Here is a 27,078-nt window from a genome sequence, read left to right as displayed (position 1 = left end):
CTGAGATCTCAAAGCTGGTGAGTGATATAACCCAAGATTCTACCACCCTTTCACTAATCACTTTTTTAATTAAACCTCATTGTGTTAGTAACATGCATATATGATATAGTAAATACATTATATGTGTGTGTGTGTATGTATGTATGTATGTGTGTGTATATATATATATATATATATATTTTTTTTTTTTTTTCTTTCATTCTGTTGGTTTGTTTCTTTGGAGAATCCTGACTCATACAGGGCTCACCATATTCTCTTTTCCCCCCGAGTAATTCCTCTCCTAGCTCTTTCCCTGCAGTTCCCATGGAGGGAGTATAAACACAAGGATTGGTAATGTAGTGGGATTTTATTATAGCTGGGCAGGTTCTGGAAAAATTTCCCCCTGACTTCAGATCTCCTATTTGTCTCATCAATCAATTCAGATCTAGGATGTTCTGTAAAGCTGATTGTATTGGTTTCCTAGGCCTGCCCTAACAAAGTACCACAAACTGGATAGTTTAAAACTACAGAAATTTATTGCCTTACAGTTTTAGAAGCTAGAAGTATGAAATCAAGGTGGTGTTAGCTCCCTCTCAAACCTGCAGGGGAATCCTCCCTTGCAACTTCCCAGCTTCTGGTTTTGGCCTACAGTTGCTGGCATTCCTTGGTTTGTGGCTGCATAACCTCATTCTCGGCTTCTGTTATCACATGACATACTCCATGTGAGTCTGACTTTACATGGCCATCTTCTTATAATATCACCAGTCACATTGGATTAGAGGACCAGCCTACTCCAGAATAACCTCATTTTAACTTAATTAATTATATCTTCAATGACCCTATTTCTAAATAAGGTGATATTCTGAGGGGCTGGGGGTTAGAATTTCAATATATTTGTGGAGGGAACCACAATTCAACTTATAAAACTGAGTAAATTTGTGGATCAACTGGCAGCAGTCTAACTTGCCAGAACAGAAATAGAGAGAAAATGAGTACTACCTGACCAGGGACCATGGCCATACCTGGGCCACCAGACTCTGCCTAGGTCTACCACGTTAGTTAATTATTTGGAACCAGGAAAGGCAGAAGGTTCTCAGTCTTTAAGATGAAGATACTGTAGATAGTATATATCCTGGCCCAGTGACTATCTCCCCTGACAATCAGACTGTCCATTTACATTTAAAGGATTGAAATAGTGAAGAGAAGAACAAAGCTAATAGAAACCTGAGGAGAATGCACAAAGGGCTTTCAAATACGAGGGGAAAGGTTCCGTATGTTCATCACTATTTTTCCAGTTCCTGGCACATAGTACCCATTACATAAATATTTATTAAACAGATGAATCTGTGTTAGCAAAGTGTTAGCAAAGTACCAGGCACATAATAAGATGTCTATAAATATTATTCTTATAAATGTTATTTCTACTGCATATGTCTATGACATCAAGACCTTGGTGTCATTGTCATTCACTTGTTTATTTAGTTCCTTCTGGGGATTGTTACATATAGACTCCCTGAAGTAGGATGGAAATACTGCATTTATTCAAATAAAACAAAATCACGGCTTACTGTAAGGCTCCATTTAATGACTCAGTGCAAAGCTAAATGCTCTCTGTATGAAATTTATTTGTTCACTTAACCCTACAAAAATTACTTGGCACCTTGTATTCATCCGTTATTCATGTATTCATTTACCCTTTCTGCAGACGAGTGTTTGCTACCTGCTATGTGCCAGGACCCTTGTTAGATGCTAGGAAACAAAGTCTGAACCCCGTCCCTCAGGGAATTCTCTATCTAGTGAAATAGTGTCCTAGTCAGCTTGGGCTATCATAACAAAATACCGTCGACTGGGTGACTTAAACGTCAGACATTTATTTTCTGGAGGACAGGAGCTCTCTTCCTGGCTTGTAAATGGCCACCTTCTTACTGTGTCCTTACACGGCCTTTTCTCAGTGCACACGGTGGGGGGCGGGGAGAGAGAAAGAGAGAAAAGGAGATCCTCTTCCCTTCCTCTTCTTATAAAGTCACCAATGCGATTATGAGCGACCCATCCTCATGAACTAATCTAAATATAATTATGTCCCAAAGACCCCATCTCCAAGTACCATCACATTGGGGGCTAGGACTTCAACATATAAATTTGGGGGAGGGACACACATCTAGTCCATAACAAATAGAGACACAATGGAACCAATAATTATGACATAGGAGGTCACCTCCAAAAGGGGGTTGTTGAGATGGAGATACCAAACATGGCTCACACCTTCTAGAGGCTTGTTTGAGATAAAGTTAAAGCGAAAGACACATAAAGTATCGGGGGATTTTTTTTAGGATGAGGAGATTCTATTATATTTTAAAACTTCAGAGAAGGAGAGCAAGAGTAGGTTGCAGTTGTAGCAGTGATGGGAAAAAAATGATGAAGCCAAATAACGCAGCAGATGGGAAAGTGTAAGATGAATTACACAGGTGAACAGCTTAGTTTTAAACAAGAAAAAGGATAACTTCTTCTCTAAGACTGTAAAAGAAAACATATATAGAAGTGTAGATACAGTTGTAAAGTTGGGGTGGAAGTTTGAAACAGTTCAAATATTGACCATCCGCGTTTTCTCGAAGACAATTTTCTTTGAATAGAGTAGAGGAAGGTATTTGAATAGAAGACTTGTGGGAAAATTTTAACATTTGAAATAACTTTTGAGGAAGTAGGAGAGAAAACTGCTTAAAGGAAATAAAAGATTATTGAGAAGCACTGAATCCCCAGGTGAGTTGACAACCATACATTTGACAACCATACATTTACTGTCAGACAAATCTATTTACTTGGGAGAATTTCTCGAGAACTACTAAGGAGCTGTGGCATTACAGCCACAGCTGTAAAAGAAGTTTACTTCTTTTACTTAGAAGTAAACTTCTAAGATTAGTAGGCTAATAAATAAATATTATGTACATTTATGATTTTTGTTGTTTTTGTGGTTAACATAAATGAGAAATCCAATTTTTTTTTTCATTTGCTGCTTCTCCAACCACTTAAAATCCATTCGTCCACTTGGAGATTCTCAAAGGAACATCATTTTTAACACACCAGGGGCTCTTTCAGTTATTGTTCAACTGATAATCCATCATCCCTGTGTACACCACCTCTTGGAGAACTCTTACATCTAGATCTCTTCTCTATTCTTGCTTCAGTCTTCTATTGAGAATATGCTAATGAAAAATATTGATCAATATGTTATGAATGTAAAATAAGATAAGCAAAGGCCCTTTTGCTCAGTGAAACCTCTACCAGCTGGCACTGTGATAAATAAAATTCTATCATTAGATCTTTAGTCCTTTCTTACGATTCAAATACAGAAGGAAATGATTACAGGTAAATGTTAATAGGTATCTGTACTGGTTTTTGTTCATTTACTTGTTTATTTGTTTTTAGATCGTTTCGCAAGAGCATATGTTTACAATGAAGAAAGGAAGAGAGCATGATACACCAGAGCAAAGCACCCATGTGTGTGTTGGGAATTGGGAGTAAGTACAGAAGTGAATGAGAGCAGAGCAAGTGAACTGGAGGCCCCATGACGTTGCTTCCGTTGTAACTGCCAAAGCCATATTCAGCCTCTTCTGACAGCTACGTATCCTCTATTCTCTAGATGGGGGCTGCTCATATAAAGGAAAAAAATAAATTCGAGGTTTGAGGAAAATCAATTATAGGTTTTGTCTGGAGCTCGTGAGAGTAAATGAAGGTGGTGGCAGTATTAGAATAAAAGGGTGTGAATGCTGTCAGAGCATTTTTAGGCATTGGGAAATACAGATAAGCGGCTTAGGAAGGTGCTAAAATTTAGGGACAAATTTGGAAATCATTCACATCGAAATGATCTCTGTTGTTCACTGATGGATTCATGTATTATTTACTCCTGGAATGGGAGGAATGCTAAAAATCAAAATGCACTTTAACACTGGGACTGAGAACTCAGGTCTTGGACTCTGAGAGTTTGCTGCCAAATTACTGCTCCAGGAATTTCTGTGTCATTTTGGGCAAGACACTCAAAATATCTTAGGCTCAGCAGGAACACTGGTAACATGGAGATAAAAACTATTTCAGAGCTTTAGTTGAGGATTAAGTGGGATAATGCATGTAAAGGGATGAGCAGATGCCTGACATTTACTATGTCCTCGACAAGTGTTACTTAATATTATTACGAATGTTATCATTATTAGCTTATGTACAAAAATTGGCAGGCTTGCCTTTCACCAGTTGTTGGTTTCTTAAACAACTATCAGTCACAATCTTCTCCACTGTATACACAGAATACTTGATACAAAATAAGGGGGGTATTTAATGATTTAAAAAAAAAATCAGGAAAAAGCACCTGGTGAATGTTAGTATATTCACAGTCTACAGGAAATTCAATTCAATGAAGAAAGGAAATCCAGCATCAGTCTGGAACAACTGTCAGTCTCCAAAATTGATTTTTGGGAGTGCAGAGTGATAATCTTTTACCCGAGTTTCTTAGAGCGAAAACTTTACAAGGGGGCTGTCTGATAGTTAAGTCCGTTTTAAAAGATATTTCTGTAAACACGCTAAAGTGCTTCCTGTCTCAGACTAGTTCTTGCCGAATGACAGGGCACTATTCAGCGTGATGCCTGGAGCTGAAAATGCAGGAAGCTATAGCTCGTTCTTAATGAATAAATCCTGTGTGTTCCTGCTGTCACTTCTGCTAACGCTTTTGTAGAAGCCAAGGCTGGTGCTGCGGTAAACTATCAATAATTAGGACCAAGCGGGTCGGCTATTTTAGTATCTTGACATAGCAGAAACATCTGTTCCTGTATATACTTCTTTTAAAGCACTGAAGTACAACTTGGAAAAAATTAGTTCCTAGAATGTATCATGTTTTTTCAACCAGTGTTTCCTCATGTGAGGAAATAAAACATCCATAAAACAAACTATTTTTGAATAAAATAAAGATAACCCTGTCGTGAGAGGTATTTAATTCTTAAATTATTTATTAACATTGGTTTGAATGTCTTATATTTCAAACTTTATTAGCTGCCATAACAATCTTGGCAATGTATCTACAATATTAGTAGGAAAAAAAGGAGCAATGAGCTGGGAACAAAGAAAAGTAAAAGGGGAAAAAATTTAAGTGCTTTATCTTTTCAGAAAGAATCTAAACTAACCACTCCAGTTTGGAAGGGAAACAGGTTATTATTAAGGAATGTACAAATCAAACACATGCTTAGCAGTTTACATTAATTTTATATAAATCTAGGTGAATTTTATACACATTCATTTTATATAAGCAGTTACAGTTCCCCTTTAAAGACAGAGATGGAAAACAGTAACTAAACACACTTGCCCTCTCATTTTAAAATAACTTTTAATGCTTACTCTTATTCTATTCAAAGTCATGAGTTTAGCCAGTGTTTGCTTTAATTCTTTTTTTGTTTGTTTTTGTTTTTGTTTTTTTTCTGCGGTACGCAGGCCTCTCACTGCTGTGGCCTCTCCCGTTGCGGAGCACAGGCTCCGGACGCGCAGGCTCAGCGGCCATGGCTCACGTGCCCAGACGCTCCGTGGCATGTGGGATCTTCCCGAACCGGGGCACGAACCCGTGTCCCCTGCATCGGCAGGTGGACTCTCAACCACTGCGCCACCAGGGAAGCCCTGCTTTAATTCTTAATTGCACCGAAAACTTTTTCTTCACTTAGGTAGTGTCTGCACATTTTGGGAAATTTTGGCTTTGACACAGATTTTTTTCATACAAAAACTTTCATTAAATAGATGTAACTGTGAAGCAAGCACTACACTTTTTATGAGCATACTTGAACCAATAATCATGTGATTCGTATCCTAAGGAAACTCTATTATTAAACTAGATAAGACAGTTAGGAGAATTCATTTTTACAATAAAGTGTGAGAATAGCTAGGTTAAAGGCATTTACAGGATCCGAGGTGAGCACAGAACACAGGCAGTTAAATCATGTATTAAAGTAAAATTAGAATAGCTCAGATAGGAGAGTAACAGGATATTAAACTAGAGTGTTAGGCACAGTCCTGATCACAGATGGCCTTGCGAGTTAAATGAAAGCACTTGAATTTTGACTAGAAAGCTGAAGGAGGCAGTAAAGAATTTTAATTAGAACTAATGGGTGATCAGATACGCACTTTTAGAAAGTTTACTCCTACTTGGGGGTAGAGGGTAGACATGAGAATGATGAGGTTGGAGGTCGGAGGCCAGTTAGCAGGTTGTTGCTCTAGATAAATAATAAAGTAAGCCCCTCCCCCACCCAGCCTCCTCCTCCCGACCTTGAGGCCGTGAAGGTAGATGAGATCCCTAAGGCTCAGGCCGTCTGGCCTGGTGGCGACACGATTCCTTTGCAAGGAAATCCCAGCCAAAATCATTTATGAGGATGACCAGTGTCTTGCTTTCCATGACATTTCCCCTCAAGCCCCAACACATTTTCTGGTGATACCCAAGAAACATATATCCCAGATTTCTGCAGCAGAAGTTGACGATGAATGTCTTCTTGGATATTTAATGATCATTGGCAAGAAATGTGCTGCTGATCTGGGCCTGAAGAAGGGTTATTGAATGGTGGTGAATGAAGGTTCAGATGGGGGACAGTCTGTCTATCATGTTCATCTCCATGTTATTGGAGGTTGGCAGATGAATGGGCCTCCTGGTTAAGCATGTTGTAGGGATAATTTTCCCTTCTCTATGCAGTGATCAGGCCTGCAAGTTCCAATATGCAAAACAATACCTTTTTTTTTGCCTGTGTATGGAGAGATTGCAGAAATAATTTTAAAAACCCATACATAATAAAAGACATTGTTGCATGGTCTGAAAAAAAAATAAAGTATGAATTTCTGGGTTAATGTGGTGGTTTATAATGAGAGAAGACTTGTATAAAAGTTGACTATATATTTGAGAGATCCTTAAAGTATAAACTCATAACTCCTTGGTAATGTGGGTGGTGAGGAAGAAGGAGAAGATATGAATAAACCCTGTATTTCCCAAATTAAATCTTCCTTAAGAATAGAGAGAAATGTCATTGACAAGAATTATTGAATATTTTCTGTATGCCATAAGTGGGATTGTAAATAATATTCAATATTTAAATATGTATGTATTCATGTGGCTTTGAGCGCAAAAATTAAGAACAGTGTTCTAGTTGCCTGTGACTGCTATAATGAACTGCCACAAACTTAGTAACTTAAAACCATAGAAAGTTACTATCTTAACAATTCTGGAGTCCAAAATTCTAAGATCAGTACCGTTGGACTGAAATCAAGGTATTGGCAGGGCCATGCTCCCTCTGGAGGATCCAGCTAAGGGGCTGTTCATTGCCTATTCCAGTTTCTGGTGGCTGCTGTCATTTCTTGGCTTGTGGCCACCTCATTCCAATCTTCAAAGCCACCATCTTCTCATCTCTCTCTGTTCTACTTTCACATCACCTTCTTCTTTTGTCTGTGAAATATCATCTTGCCTCTCTCTTATAAGGACACTTGTGATTGCATTTAGGACCTACCCAATAATCCACAATAATATCCCCATCTCAAATCCGTAAGATCCCAGGGATTAGGACCTAATGTTTCTGGAGGTCGGTATTCAGCCTACTAAAATTCCTACTGATATAAGTCAAAACAGTAAAATGCAAAGATTAGCTATATTCCTCTGTTTCAAACAAAAATTAACAATTGATAAACTTTGAAAAGAAAGAGACTAACTTTTGAGAAATATTGTATGACTCCATTTGTATGAGGTCCCTAGAGTGGGCAGATTCATAGAGACACAAAGTAGAATAGATGTTATTGAGGGCTGGGGAAGGGATATGGAGAGTTACAGTTGAGTTATAGTTTAATGGGTACAGAGCTTCTGTTTGGGAAGATGAAAAAGTTCTGAAAATAAATAGTGAAGATGGTTGTACGACATTGTGAATGTACTTAATCATACTGAATTATATACTTAAAATGGTAAATATTATGGTATTTATATTTTACCACAATTTTTAAAAAGTTAGAAAAAAATGTGCTCTGCCTTATAAAAAACTTCTGACCCAAGAAGGTCAGAGGTCACAGGTACAAGCTTGTGATTAGGAGTGACTTAGTTCTCCCACTGCCCCCTTGACTGAACCTGTAGTGTCACCAACATTACCCTAAATGCATGTTTTGAGAGTTGCTTCCCTGCAAGAGGCCTTGGGGGCCAGGTGGAGGTGGCTGCATAACTTCAAGACAAAATAATGAGCGGAAACAAAAAATAAAACAAAATAAGATAACAAAGAACAAAAATTCTTTACCACTCCAAATGAGCTGCAAAACAAGTTTCAAAAACACGTGAAAAAATATGACCATAAGAAAACTGTCCATCAGTTGGATGAATTTTAAAATGTAGAACAAACTGGGTGGTGGGAGAAGTTTTAAAATAAATATGTTCAGAGGATTTATACTTCTGACCTTGAGGTAGTAACGGGTGCTGGATTTACATCTTCTCTTTTAAGAATAAGAAAAGAGATAAAAAATATGACACACTAGTTTCCAGACACTGGATAATAAACAGCAAAAGAGAGTGATCCTTGAAGAAAGGAAAGTAATCGACATAGGTGACCACTACAAATGCCCCAGTATACGACAGTTTTCAGAATGCAGTGAAGGCAGGGGAAAATCAAACAGAGCCTGGTTGTCTCATGGAGGTAAAGATCAGAGTTTGGGTAGATCAACTAGCTCGAATTTGGGGGCAGCATAACAGAGAAAAAGGAACTACATCAACAAGGCACTGAAGATCTTCAGAGAGGGCCTCTTGAATTCTGGGGCAAGTACTGATCTACAAATGTGAGAGAGAACTATTCAGGGCCAAAGGGTGGGGTGGAGGGCAACCCAAATGTATAAAACAGGAGGGCAAACAATTCCCTTCATAACATTTGGGTATAAGGTAGAGGCCTCAGAAATGTATCACCTGACCTGCTCATGAAAAATCTATGCAAACCAGAAGGCAATCAAATAATACCTTTGAGATACTGAAAGGGGGAAAAAACTGTCAACCTAGACAGTTTACACACTTAGTAAAAATATCTTTCAAAATTGAAAGTGAAATAAAGAGTATTAAGGCCCTTCAGGAAAGGTAACTATTTGGGTAAGAGACAAGAAAAATAAGAGTAAATTAACCATGATGTCACAGAAATCAGGAAAAAATAAAGGTGAGAGCAGAGATCAGTGAAAAAAAAACAAACTGAAAAACATTAGAGAAAAACTAGTAGTTCTTAACTCTGGTTCTCTGAATAAATGAATACAATTGATAAAATATGTACTCCTAATGATCAAGAAAACAGGAGATAACACATTATCAATGTCAGGAATGAAAGAGGTCACATAGCTAGAAACTCTATAGATATCAATAAAAAGAAAAAACTAAGGGAACATTATAAACAATTTTAAGCCAATAAATTTTGCAACTGTATAAATCCTTTGAAAGAAGTGAACTATCAAATGTCACTCAAGAATGCAAAAATATGAATGTCCTCTATTACAGGCTAAATTGTGTTGTCATCCAACCTCCCCTCCAAATTTATGTTGAAGCTGTAACCCCCAGTACTCAGAATGTGACTGCATTTGGAGACAGGGCCTTTAAGGAGGTCATTATATTTAAAATAAGGTTGTGAGGGTGGGCCATAATCCAATCTGACTGGGGTTGTTATAAGAAAAGGAAATTTGGACATACAAAGAGACACCAGGTGCTTGGACACACAGAGAAAAGACCCTGTGAGGACACAGTGAGAACGTGACCATCTGCAAGCCAAGGAGAGAGGCCTCAAAGGAAACCAAACCTGCAAACACCTTGATCTTGGACTTCCACCCTCCAGACCGTGAGAAAATAAACTTTCTGTTGTTTAAGCCACCCAGTGTGGTATTTTGTTATGACTACGTAGTCCTAGCAAATTAGTACAGCTTCAGATCTATTTAAATTAATTAAATCCTTCTGATTAAAAATACTCCAGGATCAGGTAGCTTCACTTGTAAATTCTTTCAAATATTTAAAGATTAATTGATACTAATTCTACACAAAATCTTCCAGAAAGCAGAAAAGATGGGAACACCTTGCAATGCATTTTATGAGGCCAGCATTACTCTGATACCAAAACCAGACAAAATCATTCTTGAAAAAGAAAAATTTCAATTTAATATCTTTCATGAATATAAACACAAAGTCCTTAAAAACATTTCAGGAAATCAAATCTACAGATAAATAAAAAGATATTGTGAAAGGCAGAATGATGGCTCCCACAAATGTCCATGTCCCAATCTCTGGGAACTATTAACATGTTACTTTACATAGCAAAAGAAAGTTTGTAAATTAAGAATCTTAAAGTGGGGAAACGATCTTGGATTATCCAGGTATGCCCAATGTAACCACATGGGCCCTTAAGAGGGAAAGAGGGAGACAAAAGAAAGAGGGGGGAGATGTGACTACATAGGGATGATCAGAGAAATGCAAAGTTGCTGGCTTTGAAGATGGAGGATGGGGGACACAAGCTAAGAAATGTGGATGGCCTCTCAAAGCTGGACAAGGTAAGGAAACAGATTCTCCCTCAAAGCCTCGAGACAGGTACATAGCTCTGCCAACACCTTGATTTTAGCCTAGTAAGCCCTGTGTCAAACTTCTAACCTACAGGCTATAATAATTTGCATTGTTTTAAGCCAGTGAATTTGTGGAATTTGTTTAGAGAAATAATAGGGATTTTTATTATATTCAAGTAGGATGCATGCCAGGAATGTTTACAGACTAAACGCAACAACAATAGCAACTAAAACATAATCACCTCTACAGATACAAAGAAAGTATTTGATGATGTTAACACCCACTCAAAACAAAACTTCTAACAAACGAGAAATACATCTACTAAAAACCTGCAGCCATTGTTATACTTGTTGGTAAAATATTGATTTTTTTTAACCCCAAGATCGAGAACAAGGCCAGGATGCTCACTCTCACCACATCTAATCACCATTGCACTGGATCCTAGTCAGTGCAAAAATACAAGAAAGAAAAAAAGAAAAAAAATCATATACTTTTAATAGATGACATCATTTATGTAATGCTAAATAATTTGTTTACAGAACTAAAAAGCTAATGTAGCAAAGCTACAGAAAACAAGTTCATATATAAAATTGACTTGAATTACTATATATTACTGATGAACAGTTGGAAATTAAATTTTTTCAAAAACAATACACTGAAAAAATGAAAAAAATAAATATTAAAGGTAGCCAAAGAAATGGAAATAAAGTGACATAATCACTGAATGAAAGTTTTTATTTGAAAAGATGTATTCCATATTTTATGGAACAGAATAGATATTTCAGGAAAAAGAACCATTTACATATGAAAAGACACAGTAAGAGGTAAAAGGCAAGAAAAAATTTAAAATATTTTTAATATCTAGAGTATGTATAGTTACACACACACATAACTGCATACAAATCAATAGGAAAAAAGCAACAAGGAAACTCAATACAAAGTTGGGAAAATGACACCAACAGGCATCATTTGTACAAAGTTGGGAAAATGACACCAACAGGCATCATTTGTAAAAAAAAAAAAATTATAGAAAATAAGACCAATAAACACAGGATAAAATATCTCATACTACTGGTAAACAGGTAATACAAATTAAAGTAATGTGATACTTTATCATATTCATTTGATAGGTAAAACAAAAAATATCTGGCATGTAGGTAAAGCAATAATAATTTCTATGAATTGTTGATTGATTGTCAATATCTTGTAAATTTAGAGGTTGTTGACATTGTAACTTTTAGCTTTCTACTTTTAGATATAAAACCTAGATCCCAAGGCTCTAGCATATGTGCAAAAAAAAAAAAAAGCCATGTACATGATTATTCAGTAAAATCTCAGTTTGTTTTTTTAATATATAAATTAATTAATTTATTTATTTTTGGCTGTGTTGGGTCTTTGTTTCTGTGCGAGGGCTTTCTCTAGTTGCAGCAAGTGGGGGCCACTCTTCATCGCGGTGTGTGTGGGCCTCTCACTGTTGCAGCCTCTCGTGTTGCGGAGCACAGGCTCCAGACACGCAGGCTCATTAGTTGTGGCTCACGGGCCTAGTTGCTCCACGGCATGTGGGATCTTCCCAGACCAGAGCTCAAACCCGTGTCCCCTGCATTGGCAGGCAGATTCTCAACCACTGCGCCACCAGGGAAGCCCCCTCAGTTTGGTTTTAATAGTGAAAAATTGTAATCATCTAGATGTCCATCAACAGCAGAAAGGATAACTGATGTGCAATGTATTAATATAACGCAATGTAAAATAATTTAAATGAGTGAACTAGCAGTATGTATATGAACATGGACAAATTTTAGAGGTATAATTTTTAGTGCCAAAAAGCAAAATGAATAATAATTTATACAATATACTATTCTATAAGTTTAAAAATATTCAAAATAAAACTCAGTATTGTTTATGGCTATATAAATGTAGTATAGTAAAAGTATAAAAAATTTTCATCAGAATGAAAATCACCAAATTCAGATTACTGAATACCTCAGAGGAGAGATGGAGGGAAGTAAAATCAGGGAGGGATAAACAAAAGATGAAAATAGATTCAAAACAACTAGGGCAAAATGTTAAGGTATCCTGATCCTGGGTGGGTTTATAAAATAAAGTTTATAATATTTTTCTTTACACTTCTCAGTATGGTTGAATTATTTAATGATAAGATAGACCATATAAAAGAGAAACTGCTATTATCTTTATCAAGTAGCTTAAGGTTGACTTTCTTTATCTTACTAATAATGTACTAATTCATGAGTTCACAGTTAAATGAGACAGCACTGCATGACAGTTAAACCTGTTCATATCCAATGTACTGTTTTTACCGTTATATGAAATAGGTTTCACTGAGAGTTGGTCAACTGTAAAATTATAGCCGTTGAGGATAAAGAACTATATCGGATTGTATTAAACCTAAGTCATACTTTGTGTGCATAACCTTTTGCCAGCTGCCTATCTCCATTTCCTCTGACTTTAGCACCCTCTTCAGACAGCAGTTCTGAACGTTTCTTTGAAAGCCCAGAAACTTGTTTTCCTGGCACATGAGACAAGAGAATCTGTTTACATGTGGATGACTTATTGACAATTATTTTAATATCACTTATAAAAATTCCTTTGTGGATCTATGTCTTTATCTGAACCAAGCTTCCGCTATCCTGGTAATTCCAATGCTGAGATGGAAAGCCTCTGTTAAATTGTGAAAGCACATCTGAATGCTATCCTCAACATAAAAATAATTGTTGGTAAGTTCTTGTTCCAGAAACCAAAAGATAGTCCATGTGGAATACGTATGTTTAGTTGCCTATGAAATGACTTACTGTACTGAATCAGTTAAGGAATGTAACAATGGGTTTTAACAAAATGTAAGGTTGCTATACTTGTTTCATTTGATGCCCAGTGATTCTATTATGTTCCTTAATAGTTTGGAAATCTGGGTTTTAATATTCTCTTTATTTCCTTACTCTGGGACTTTAAATCTCTAAACTGGGGGCAATAATATTTACCTGATTTCAGAAAGCTTTGTAGTGTTTTGATATCTCTGATTCTCTCATAATAATAATCTTCCTTTTTTAAAAAGGAGAAATGAAGCAGAAACATAAAAAAGTGTTGTCTAGGCATTCATGAAGAATTTGGCTGTCTTGACTTTTCATTTAATTATATACCTTAAAATTAATCTCTTATTTGGGCAAATTTTAACAGGTTTTAAACCATTAAGAAGATCCTATTTCCCTGGAGAAAAGATGATTTTGAAACTTAATTGCAATAGGTTTAACAATACAGAAGTCCTATCTAATATATATTTTTAAAACCCTTGAAAATTAATGTGCCATTTCATGCACACATCTGGATCTATATTTCAGAGAAGTGCAAATATCTCAAAATAAAACACATTAACATAACATTCTATCACTTTGGAGAAAGGCAACTCTAATCCATAAATTCAGGAACAAAAAAAATCCATTGGTCTACCCTTATACAAACAACTATTTGAGGTAGGGTTTTCAAGGCGGCAAAAACTCAAAAGTTGAGCCAGCTGTTTCAATAACCTAAATAGACTGATTTTTGGGTCTTTGTAGTGAAACAGAAATCAGGTAAATTTTTCATGACTTGAGATTCCTTTACAATCTTTGCTGCATCCAATTACTGACAGCTGTTATTCAATCACACATCACATTATAAATTCATACCTTCCATTCCACAATCAAAATCAGTACCACAGGAGATGAAATGAAAGAAGAACTTGCTGTATAAAAAAATAATAAAATTCAAAAAAAAAAACCATTAAAAAAAAAAAGAGAATCTACTTTACATCTAGGTCTGTTTCAACCACAGCCTCATGCCAATAAATGAATATTAATTTCCCAAGTGAAAGTGATATTCTGTATGTTAACATGTATGAGAGAAGCCATAATTTGGAAATCATTTATTAGTGTAAAGCTTTGGAAATTATGAATGATGCCCTTTTCAGTGCCATATGAACTGGCAGTCTTATGCTTTTTCTAGGCCTATCTTTGTGCCAAGTCATAGGCTAGAGGCCTCCTACCTAATGTTTGATCAAATCCTCTGACTGTCATCCTAGGTGATAATACAGGATTAGTGAATCTCAAGAAGCCTCAGAAACTACCCCAGAGCTTTCAAGGTGTGGGGATAAGGGTTACCCAGAGGGGTCTTCAACACATTGCCCCCTGATGAAATGTGTCCTCACTGGAGCCAGATGGAATCTGTCCTCTGGAACCCTCAGTTTTAGGGAAAGAGCTAATGCAATAGGGAGAGCCATGCTATTTTCAAATTTAAAAAATGTGGTTTTTGTTTTTTGTTTTTTTGCTTCAGTCCAAGGCTGTTGTCAAAGAAATAAGCTTCTCTCAGGGCTTCAAAAACACTGACCTGTGATCAGGAGTTCTTTACTGCTGTCTTTCTGTGTCACTAGTGCAAGTCTACCTGTGGGCCTCATCTGTCCCCTTATCTACCCACCCAGTGAAAACTGGCAGTGTCCTCGGGCAGGGACAGAGGCCCTGTAGGTAACCCCAAGCCTGATCCCTGATGTTAACAGCAAACCGTTGACCTTGTCAGACTGATATCCCAGCCCCTCCCAAACACTGAAGCTCCATGCAGAAGGCTAAGTGAAGGCATGCCTTGCTTCTTCAGGTACTGTATTTGTGGTTTACTAGAATATAACTCTAGGTAAATCAAACTTAAAAACATTTTTGTTCTTGTTGTTGCAAACAATCTTTTTCTTTTTAAAATCATACTTAATGTTATAGATCACTTGACTAGTTTTGCCTAGCTTAGAGAAAAATCATTTTCTTGGGATGAAGTTAAGCCACTTCTGTGTTTATTTCTGTGATATGTAAATCCTTCCCAGTCCATCTGAGAAAGCACTAGCTATGCTATCTATGCCCTTTCTCAAGGAAACAGTTCCTAGTAAATCCATAGCCATGCAGGTAGGAATAGGACACCTGTTAGGAAATCAGATTTCAGGTTAAATCCACTGTTATCTGAACACAAATGTGTGAAATAATCAAGCACCATCAAACGGCAAACAGACAATTTTTGGAATAAGGAGTCATTTGAATGTGGGGCATCAGAAGCAGTCATGTAGGAAAGGGTTTATTTGTAAAAGGTAATTGTCTTTGAGACTGGTATTTTTGGCACTTGGCTCCTAATATGTAGTAAAATTAAACAGAGTTTTTAAAAATTCAGTGAATATGGGCTCTACCCAGGACTTACAGAATCAGTATTTCTGAAGTTGCGACTCAGGATTTGTGTTTTAAAATACTACTCTAACAACTTTGATGCCTAGCCAGATTTGGGAAACCACTGACCAAATACTGAATGTAGAAGATAATCTCATTTTCATCAAAACCAGGAGAGTAAAGAACAATTCTCATCACAGTCCTAAGAAAGTACTTCCTAGAAGTCAGTTGCATTACAGCAGTTGTATCTCCTGGATTTCTAGAATGTACATGGGCTAAAGTTAGAATAATTAGGAGATTTATTGCATCTTTGTATTTAAAAATTAATTTTTATCAAGCACAGAAAAATTTTAAATGTATCAACAATAAATATAGCAGTTAAAATAACAGCAAGAATCAACACTTACAGAGTGTTTACTTTGTGCCAATAACACACTCGAAGAACCTCAAGGGTCAGAGTTGCCATACAGGAGAATCCAGAAAATAGCAAGAGAGAATCTGGATTAGTCCAAATAAAAATGATTACTTTTGCTTTTCCTGATTGTGCATATAATTTTTTTTCTCAAGTCCATTAGTGAAATGTTAGTTAACAATAGAGCTATTCTGTAAAAGCCTAATATATCATTTAGTTTCTCTATACCTACATTAGTTCTAAGTAATGGTTTCCTCATGATTAGCTTAACCTCCTTACAAAATGATCCAAATCCCCAACAGGTCTTTATTAAAGAGAGTTATTTAACTGTAGTTAACTTCCTGGGCAATTTAATCATGTACAGATATCTAAATATAGAGAAGCAGATAAGCGTATTTCTTACAAAATGGTTTCTGATCAGTGCCCATTATCAATTCAGTGTTTAATATGGATAAAGAGCCCTCAGTGCTCCCCAAGGGGCCATTGCATTTCCACCTGTCCCCTTCCACCCCTCAGAAATATCAGGCATTTTGAAATGGTTCTTGCTTCTTCTCATGCATAGTTCCAACAGGATTACTAAAGACCTCAATTTATATGCCTTATGTATAAAAAGTATAGGTTGATGCATTTGTGATTATGTCGTTTATTTTCACAATATTCCAAAGAAATAAGGAATGACACAGAGGGTGATGAATATGTTGAGGATAACAATGATGATGATGATGATTGCAAAAGGGGTAGAGAGGGAGGAAGAAGAAAAGATAATGATGGTGAAAAAAAAGGAAAGAGGAGCACAATGTAAGAACTTTTGTTTATTGATTGGTTATTGTGAGCCAGGTTCAAAGCCAAGCATGTTATATAATCTATGAAGTAGGCACTAAATTACTCCCTTTGCTGTATGCAAAACCGTTTATGTGATTTGCTCTAATCAAAAGATAAAAAGAGAGACGCTAGAACTCAAACCCAGGTCTGCCCAATTCTCTAGTGCAAGTTTATGAGAATTATATACTTTTGAAAAAACTGATGAATAGAAGCAGGCTGAAAAAAAATCTTAGTTCGAAAAAAATCATATAGCAATAATCTCAGGTCTCAGGCTGCACAAAGGAATTCTAGATATCTGCAAATATGTTCTCCTTCTATGACATTTAATGACAAAGGGAATGGATAGCTTACTTGATAAATACTCATTTAACTGCTTTTTCAGAAGAGTGAGTGTATGTCGACTTTATTGAAATTTTTAATCCCATGAATAAAAAGATATATTTTATGTTTTTATTCATGTAATATTAAAAGTGTTAACACTAAAATCAAGACTGTGAGACTAAATTTTCATTATGTTGTGTGGAAAGGCATTACGATTTAAAGTTAAAAATGAGAATAGTATCAATATTACAGCCTATTGAGTGATGATTTTAATTTACAAAAAAGTACTAATAATTTAAATTTTAAATATGCTATAGAGGAAGTCATTACAAAGCTTCGTGTTTGTTTATACCCAAAGAGTTAGGTATACTTACTAGGTACGCATTTAACACATATTAAAAAAAAGAGATCTGAGATTCCTTTAAGAATCAATTTTTCCAAAAATCACCTGTGATACAGATAAGCCTCCCCCACCCCCCAAATAGCTCTAGTATGGTATCATTAAAAAGTAAATAGATCTTACGTTCAAACTTTTTATTTCTCAATTTCCATTAAAAACCCCCAATTATATTGTCCTTCCCTTAAGAGTCCACACATACATATTTTGGATGTGCTGCCTGGATATGATGCAAGTGCTGTCAAGTTTCCTATTCTGGATTTTATTTCCTTCAGGATGAGAAATAGAAGTACATAATTTGGCAGAGAGAGAAGTGATTATCCTGTTGCTTAAGAGGCAAATGTTTTAGTGATGTGCAAAATAAAAAGCATTACAAATTCCAAGTGATATGTGATGCTGTTCTAAGTGTGGGAATAAGAATATCTGGGGAAAGGAATTGTTTGTGGAGGATGGGTGGGTCTGAATAAGTGGGAGTTTGTTCCAGAAAACTAAGGTGGACAGATGGAGTTGGGGTTTGGAGCATGACTTAGGTTGAAATGTGCATCCCGAAAAATACACTGTTCCTCTATTTTTCATTTTCCTGATTCACTCCCTAACCTTGTTTTTTGTGCTTTTTTCTGTCCCCTGCATTTCTCTCCTGTCCTTTTCTTTGAGCCATGTTTTTTTTAAACTTATGCTTTAATTACTCGATTACATGACTTCTTTTTCAAAATACAAATACAACCTGAAGTGCCTCCTTTTTATACATATAGAAGATGCTATTGGCAACTTCTCATGATGATGCACTTAACGTCTGAAAAAGAATGAAACAGCAAAATGAACTGAAAGATGCCACTGCCCTTCTTGTAATCGTATTATTGTGTATTATTCTTAAACATTTCAAGTCTGGTAAATGTTTAATCGTATCTTCCCATTGTGTATTTAATTGTTATGAAACATGTTTTTGCAACAAAAGCTTTGACTGTGAGATACTAAACATAGACTGAGAGATACTAAACATGATCAATGAATGAATGTTCTATAGCTGAGCACCGAGGGCGGGAGCAGAGAAAATTCTGAAAGGGGAACTTGCTTACGAAATATATGCCAATTGTTTCCTAAATCATTTAAGAGTGTTTGAGTATTCCACATCGCAGTTTAAAAAGATTATAACAGTTCCATGACTTAGTAAAGCTTTTCCTACATGCAAAGAAGAAAAAAAAGATGCTATTGGACTTTAAAAGGTCCAAGCGACAGAACACTGAAGCCTGGAGCAGCTGGAGAGCCTTATCTTCCTTTGGGCTTCACTCAAAATTGGCAGATTTTAGACTCAACGTGGTAAATGGGTCTGTTCTGAACAGTATATCCAAAGTGGTATACCTAGGGTGGAGTCTCCAAATGCCGTGATTTTTTTTTCACCTTAAAGTAACTAACCTACATGTCTGAACTGCTGGAAAACTAACAATTTTACAGAAGTATCAGGCTCCAGGATTTATCTTTTTATTCAAAAATATGATGTGCAAAGTCATCCATGATAGCTGATTATTCTGAGTTGCCAGGTTATATTAGAATAATTTTATTTCTTTAGTGTTTGAAAGATCCATAAATGAATAATAGGTCCTGAGATCTGTGTTAATTTGTAATTGGAGTAAACAGCTGAGCAAACTTCTAATAGCTCACTGGCATATACCAAGAATGATCATCACCTGTATCAGCCAGTAGGCAATTTAAATGAGTATGTAATAGGAATCCCAACCCTTGCATCTTTTAAAGTTTTGGTGATCGCATTAATTATTGGTTCCCCCAGGAGTATAATACTGCTTTTAGCTTATAATTTTGAAAGGTACGGTGAATTCCAAGTACTTTCAGTGGTCAAAATTGCTCTCACTCCATGAATTGGAAAGGCAACATGGGGACTGTGCCAGTTTTTAAAATATCTGTTTCAGAGAAGTTTTTGTTTCTGGCCAGAAAGTACGGCCAATATGTAACAAAGGCTGGATTTAGCCTCCTAAGAGAAACAAATAACTGGAGAAAATAAATGGAACAATGTTTTTCAAAATATTGGACTTTAGGCAATGGAGGATAGTGACTCTTGAGAAAGAAAAAACAAACAAAAAAAACCCAAATAAGGTGAGCTCTAAAATTGCCTAAGTTTACTGTCTTGAGGGAGTTTCCAGGTCACAGAGCAAGAAGGAGAAACCCGGGTAGAGCTTGGCAGGTTCCCTGAGTAGAGGAGACAGATCTAATAGTCCAGGGAGAACAAGGTAGCTCGAGCTCATAAGACAGAGTGTTGAGATAATAGAGCTGCACAGAGAATGAACTCTGGAGATCTGTAGAGGGATCCCACAAGTGTTCATCAGAGTACTGATAGTGAAAGGATGTGAAAAACTACCTGAGGCTTGGAAATGAACCAACTAAGAGGATTACAATAGAGTAACTTCAGCTTGCCAAGCTTTGGGAATAAAACCCTATTTCCACCAGTCAGACTGGAAACCCTCGCAATTCACTGAACATTTGGTAGTGTATTCAGGAGAATCTTACCCCAGTGGTGGGAAATAATTAGCCATGGACTGAGCACTACTCCAGACCCACCTATCAAATCTTAAATGTAAGACTCAAAAATCTCAAACTATTTCTCAGTAGCATAAATGTGTCCCAGAACAAAGGTTGGGAATATAGTATTACAAAAATGTCTAGCACCCAACAAGGTAAAATTAACAATGTCTAATGTCCAGTAAAAAATTATCAGGCATGAAAACATGCAGGAAAATGCAACTCATAATAAGGAGAATAAGTCGACTGAAACTGATCCCGATGTTGGAATTGGCAGACAAGGACACTAAAACAGTTATTACAACTGTATTCCATATGTTCTAAAAGCTAGAGGAAAAGTTGAGTATGTTAAGTAGTGACAGAAAAGATATCAAAATATAGCCAAACTTCTAGAGGTGAAAACTACAATGGCTGAGATGAAAAATGCACTGGATATTATTAACAGCAGACTATGCATTGCAGGAGAAATAATTAGTGAACTTGAAGATATAGCAATAGAAATTATGCAAAATGAAACATACATGGAAAAGTATAATTTTAAAAATGAACAAGACATTAGTAAATTCTGGGATAATTTCAAAATTCTAATTATAATTGCAGTTGGAAGCATGAAGTTTGGCTGAGATGGGGGAAAAGGAGTAGTAGAAAAGATATTTGAAGAAATAATGATATGAAAATTACCAAATTGATTAAACTGTAAACCCACAGTTCCAAAAATCTCAACGAACTCCAAGCACAAGCAAAATGAAAAAATGCATACACACACACACACACACATGTGTGTGTGTGTGTATATATATATATAATTTTATCAAGGTGGATCATAATTAAATTGGCCCAAACCAGCAAGAAAGAGAAAATCATATAGATAGCCAGCGGGAAACATATATTACATTTAGGAGAACAAAGATAATTTCTTGCTGGAAACAATGTTAGCAATAAAATAGTTGAGTAACATCTTTAAAGAACTGGAAAAAACCCAACTTCTCAGTCTAGAATTACATACCTAGCAAAAATATCTTTAAGAATAAAGCCAAATAGACAATAAAGGCAAAAAAAAGTTTAAAGAATTTGTCATCAGCAGGCCTGAATTACAAGAAATGTTAAAGAAGTACCTCAGGAAGATGAGAAATTTTCTTCTTATTTAAGTTCATTTTAAAAATACTGAATGATTAAAACAAACACAATAACAATGTATTGTGGAGGTTATGAAAATTGTAGAAGTAAATGTATAACAACAATAGTGCAAGGACCAGGAGGGAAGAAATGGAAGTAAATTGCTATCAGTTTCTTATACCGTATGTGAAATGGCATAGGGTTGCATGAAGTCAGATGGTGAAGTTCAAAGACTTGTAAACTCTAAAAGGATGACTACAGTAACACAACATTTATAGTAAATAAAAGAAATAAAATAAAATGGACCCATGAAAAATATGAAATTAAACTAAAAGAAGGAAGTAAAAAAATGGTAAGAGAGGCTAAAAGAGGAGGAAAAATGGAACAAGGAACAGATGGGACAAACAGAAAATGAACAGGAAATTTTTAGATTTAAATCTAACCATATAAACACTATGTTAATGTAAATGGGTATTCAGCCATCAAAAATGAGAAAATCCTACCATTTGTGACAAGATGGATGGAACTTGAAGGCATTATGCTCAGTGAAATAAGTCAGACAGAGAAAGACAAACACTGTATGACTTCACTTACATGTGAAGAAGAGCAAAAGCAAAACAAAAACCAAGACCAAACTCCTAGAAAAAAAGATCAGACTTGTGGTTACCCGAGGCAGTGGGTCAGGGGAGGGAGAATTGGAGGAAGGTGGTCAAAAGGTACAAACTTCCAGTTATAAGATAAATAAGTAGGAGGGAAGTAATGTACATGATGACTATGGGTAACACTCCTGTATGATATATAGGAAATTGTCAAGAGAGTAAATTTAGAGTTATCATCATAAGGAGACTTTTTTTCTTTTTATTGTATCTGTATGAGAAGACAGATGATAAATTGAACCCTATTGTAATTATTTCACAATATATTTAAGTCAAACCATCGTGCCATATGCCTTAAACTTATACAGTGATGTATGTCAATTATTTCTCAATAAAACTGAAAAAAAAAGAAAAAAAATGCAAATGGGATAAAAATAACAGATACTGCCAGATTGGATAAAAAAGCAAGACCCAATTATACGTGCCTAAAAGAAATCTGTGTTAAATAATAAGACACACATATGTTAATAGTAAAAGGACAAAAACTTATATGCCATGCTAACGTTAATCAAAGGAAAGTTGGAATGGCTGTATTAATAACAGATATAGTATATTTCAGAGAAAAGAATATTATCAGGGATTAAAGACATTCATTTCATAGTGATAAAGGGATGATGTACCAAACCTAAATGTTTATGTACCTAATAATAAGCTTCAAAATACATGAAAGTAAAATTGATAGAATGTCAAGGAGAAATAGAAAAATCTGTAATTACAGTCAGAGATTTTAACATGCTTATCTCAAAATTAACAAGGAGATAGAAAATCAGTGATCATGTATTGAACCTGAGCAACAATATTAAGCAGATTAGCTTAACTGACAAGATAAAATACTCTATCCAAGAACAAAAAATACTCATTCTTTTTAAGTCCTCATGGAAAATTTATAAGATAATCTATATCCTGGACTATAAAACAAGTCTCAATAAATTTCAAAAAATTCAAGTTAAATACAGTATAGTTTCTGATTAAAATGAAATTAGAAATCATTAACAGAAAGATCTCTGGAAAATCTCAGATGTTTGGAAATTATATAACACACTTCTAAATAAGCCATGTTTCAAATCTATTTGAAACTGAATAGAATTTTTTAAAAAATCAAGAATTGTGGGATGTTGTTTATTCAGTACTTAAAATTGGGAGCACTAAATGCATGTATTATTTTTTTTAAAAATAATCTCAAATTAATGACCACACCTTCCACATTAAGAGTCTAGAAAACAAAGTGCAAATGACAGCTAATGTAAACAGAAGAAAGGAAATAATAAAAGATTGTAGTGTAAATCAATATAATAGAAAACAAATTTAAAATACAGAAAAAATTTAAAAAAGATAGTTCTTTTTAAAAATTTGAAAAATAAGAATTCTAGCTAGAGCAGCCAGAAAAAAAGAGGGGAAAAAAGTACCAATATCAAAAATGAGATAAATGACATCACTAGAGATTCCATGAATATTAAAAGCACAATGAGGAATATTATAAACAACTTTATGCAAAGAAATTTGACAAAAAGATGAAATGAAAAAAATTTTGGAGATGAAGAAGAAGTATATATCTTGAGTAGCCTGATATCTCTTGAGGAAATTCAATCTGTAGTTAAAACATTATGAAAAAAGAAAACTCCAGAACTGAATGGGTTTTCTGGTGATGTAAAACAAAATTACAGATGATGTAATACCAATTCTACACAAACTTCTCCAGTAAATTGTAGAGGAAAGAATATTTCCTAACTCATTTTATGGGACCAACGTTATTTTGCTAACAAAACCAACGACAAAGCAAGAAATAGAAATGGAAACTAATATCCCTTATAAACATGGATACAAAACTTCCTAACAGAATTTCACTGATCAAATCCATAAATATACAAAGTGAAGTTCATCCCAGGAATGCATGGACCATTTACCATTCAATAACCAAGAACTATTATTCACCATATTAACATACTAAAAAATGTAACACCATATGATTATCTCAATTGGTAGAGAAAAAGCATTTGACAATATCAAACACATATTCCTGGTTTAAAAAAAAAACAAACTCTCATCAAAATAGGAATAGCAGGGAATTAACCTCATTTCTGTAGACTTTTGGCATATAAATCAACTCTTCTAGGGTTTTAATTGTACTTCTCTCCACGAAAAGGTTGGAGTTGGATTCTAGTTTTTATGTCTAGAAATACTGAGGGTGGTAAAAGTGGGACACAAGCAGAATTGCCTTGTCCTTACAAGGTAAATGCTTTAGGCATGGTCATTAAAGGGACTTCAAACAAGGCAAGGACAAACAAGCTACTTCTGTTGGCTTGAGAAGCTCAGTAGGATTTAGTGGTTCAAAGTGATCAGTTTTATAGTAACCTAATCCTATGACTTTATTCTAATTCTCAGTTTACCTATTCTCCCCACTATCCCCAGCCCCGTTTCCTAAGGTCAGCCATTATACTTGTGAATATTATTAATATTTTATTTTGCCAATCATTTTGCTTCTTTAGTCCTTCTGCTGCAATTGGTAAAGACTATTATTGAATGGTATCTTAAAGAATTAAAACAAGGTCCTATTGTATACCACAGGGAACTATATTCAATATCCTGTGATAAACCTGAATGGAAAAGAATTTTAAAAAGAATGTATCTATCTCTCTGTGTATCTATCTATCTATCTGTAACTAAATCACTTTGTTGTTCAGCAGAAATTAACACAGCATTGTAAGTCAACTATACTTCAATAAAAAAGAAGAATTAGGACTTAGATTGTTTGTCTCATTCTTTAGGCTTACAAGTCAATTACAAAAAAGGAAGCCATCACTACACCCCTAGGTCATGATCAACATTTTATTCAATAGTAGCAGCTACTTAATCAAGACTTGTACATAATGGGCACAGGAGAGCACAGATACTAACAATGCACCTTTTTGCCGCTGCCCCTCAGAGACTGTTGGAATCCTGTTTTTGTTTTTTTTAACTATAGCTGTATTCTTACTGTATCCAGATCTATGCATATTGAATGACCAATCCTAGATAATGATTATTGAATGTCTACCACCTGCAATCATTTCCAATGTCATTATTCTTTTGGTTATTTTTGTAGTTGCAAAACCTGGAAATGTGCTGGCAAATTTAAGAAAAAGGAAATTTTCTTAAATATTAGATATTTAACAGGATCAGTAGGATGATCAGAGTAAAAATAAAGCAAACTTGTAGACGTATATCTAAAACCATGCTGCAAAAGTTACCTCCTAGAAATCCATTCTGGAGCTTTCTCTCAAAACTAAATGCCAAAAAAAAAAAAAAATCAACTTAACTGCAGTGTCTTTATTATTACTACCAATACTGATGCCACCTCTGCATGAGAAATATAATCTTGCTACTGCTACCATTCCTCAAGTCTGGAGTTCAAAATGTTAGTTCTACAGAGTGGAAGATGACTCATAATGTGATGATTCTTTTATAACACAAGCAAATTATTCAAAGATGATTGGTACTCAGGAATATTCAATATTTCCCCTACAGTCAGTGTGCTTTGCCTGTCTCTCCATATGTAAATAGGGTTTATCATGCTTATATTCTTAACTTAGTCCATAAATTACAGAATATGGGATCATGACAGAAATAGAGAAGGGTTGGTTATCACCTAGAGAATCTGCATTTTGAGCCGGGGATGATATGTGATTGGACTTTGTGTTGCCTCCCTCTTGCATCTCCCTCCCACCCTCCCTATCCCACCTAGGTAAGCATTTATTATTAATAAGTGAAAGGCCATTTCAGGCTTTACTAAAATCAGACAAGAGTATTTTACTAGCCCAGGAATTCTGGATTAAAATCACTTCTTCCTATAATAGTGTTCATGACTTTATAGTTTAGTTTGTATTTGCTTGGGTGTGAAATATATATTTTATTCAATAGCATGTTTACATAAATCAAGCAAATCAAAGTATAATCTCCAGTCAGTGTAATTCATTTACTCTTGCAAAGGTCACCACATGATCTATCACTTTGGACTTTTTATGAGTTTTGGGAGTAGACTTGCAAAAAGGAACACAGAACTAGTGCAACCCATAGGTGACTTCACACTCCTTGGGAAGAAAAGGAGAGCTGGTGTGTGGTGCTGCCTAAGCACAAAGCCAAATGTAGTAAGTAGAAGGCTGGCTATCCAGATGTAGCTGATCTGTCCAATTCATTTCACCACATCGGGCTCCTGCCCTAACTGGGGACAGTCCTATGCAATGCTTCAGGAAGTCCACTGTGGGGAATGCTGTTTGCACAGTATATGCCATCTACTGCTTTGCATCTTGTTCTTAGGATTTCTAGAATTCAGTGTACTTGAGTACTGCCAAAGTGTGGTCTCAATTAAGATAAACGTATTTTATTCCTTCTCTCCCCAGAAGTATGTTAATAGTAAGAGATGTTTGCTTGTTTATTTACTCTTTCTTATATTTATGATAGAAAAAATCAGTATCATGGTATCATTAGATAAATTATAAAATCTTCTCCATTTTTATACTGTCTAACGGAGTCTTCATTTTATAGATTAAAGAAGCTGAAATCTAGAAATGGTAATGACATGTCCAAGGTCAGATAAGAAATGGCAGAAGTGGACTAAAATCTAGGTTTTGATGACACAGGTAATGTGCTTTTCACTATAGTCACTCACTAAAGCTGCTTCCTAACAGAGGATACTTTATAGTTGACTAACGCTCATCACAAAGGAGAGTAATTTCAAGTCATCTGATTTACAATTCTATGTTTTGACTCCATTAGAAATAAGAACTGATGTCATTTTATAGAAAACAACAACAACAACACTATAGGCAAACTTAATTGAGCCCCTATACAGTCCTCTCTGTCAGTGTAAATATGGATATACTATGAAATACAATCCCCCTAATTAGCTCCTACTAGTTTTTGCCAAAGTAACCTGACAAAGAACCGATAATGATTTGAACTCTGGGGTGAGTCCAGGTATAATGAACACACCTAATTTATGCTAATACAAATTACAACAATAGACCTGGAGCCATTGTGTTCCAATAAAATACAAATTAGAGCTAGCCACTTTTAAAATTTTCAAACGTCATATATTTCATATCATTGTATAATGTGCTTTTTTG

The sequence above is a fragment of the Grampus griseus genome (genome assembly GCF_964374135.1).
Source record: "Grampus griseus genome assembly, chromosome: 18".
NCBI lineage: Eukaryota > Metazoa > Chordata > Mammalia > Artiodactyla > Delphinidae > Grampus > Grampus griseus.
This window is presented reverse-complemented; position numbering follows the sequence as displayed.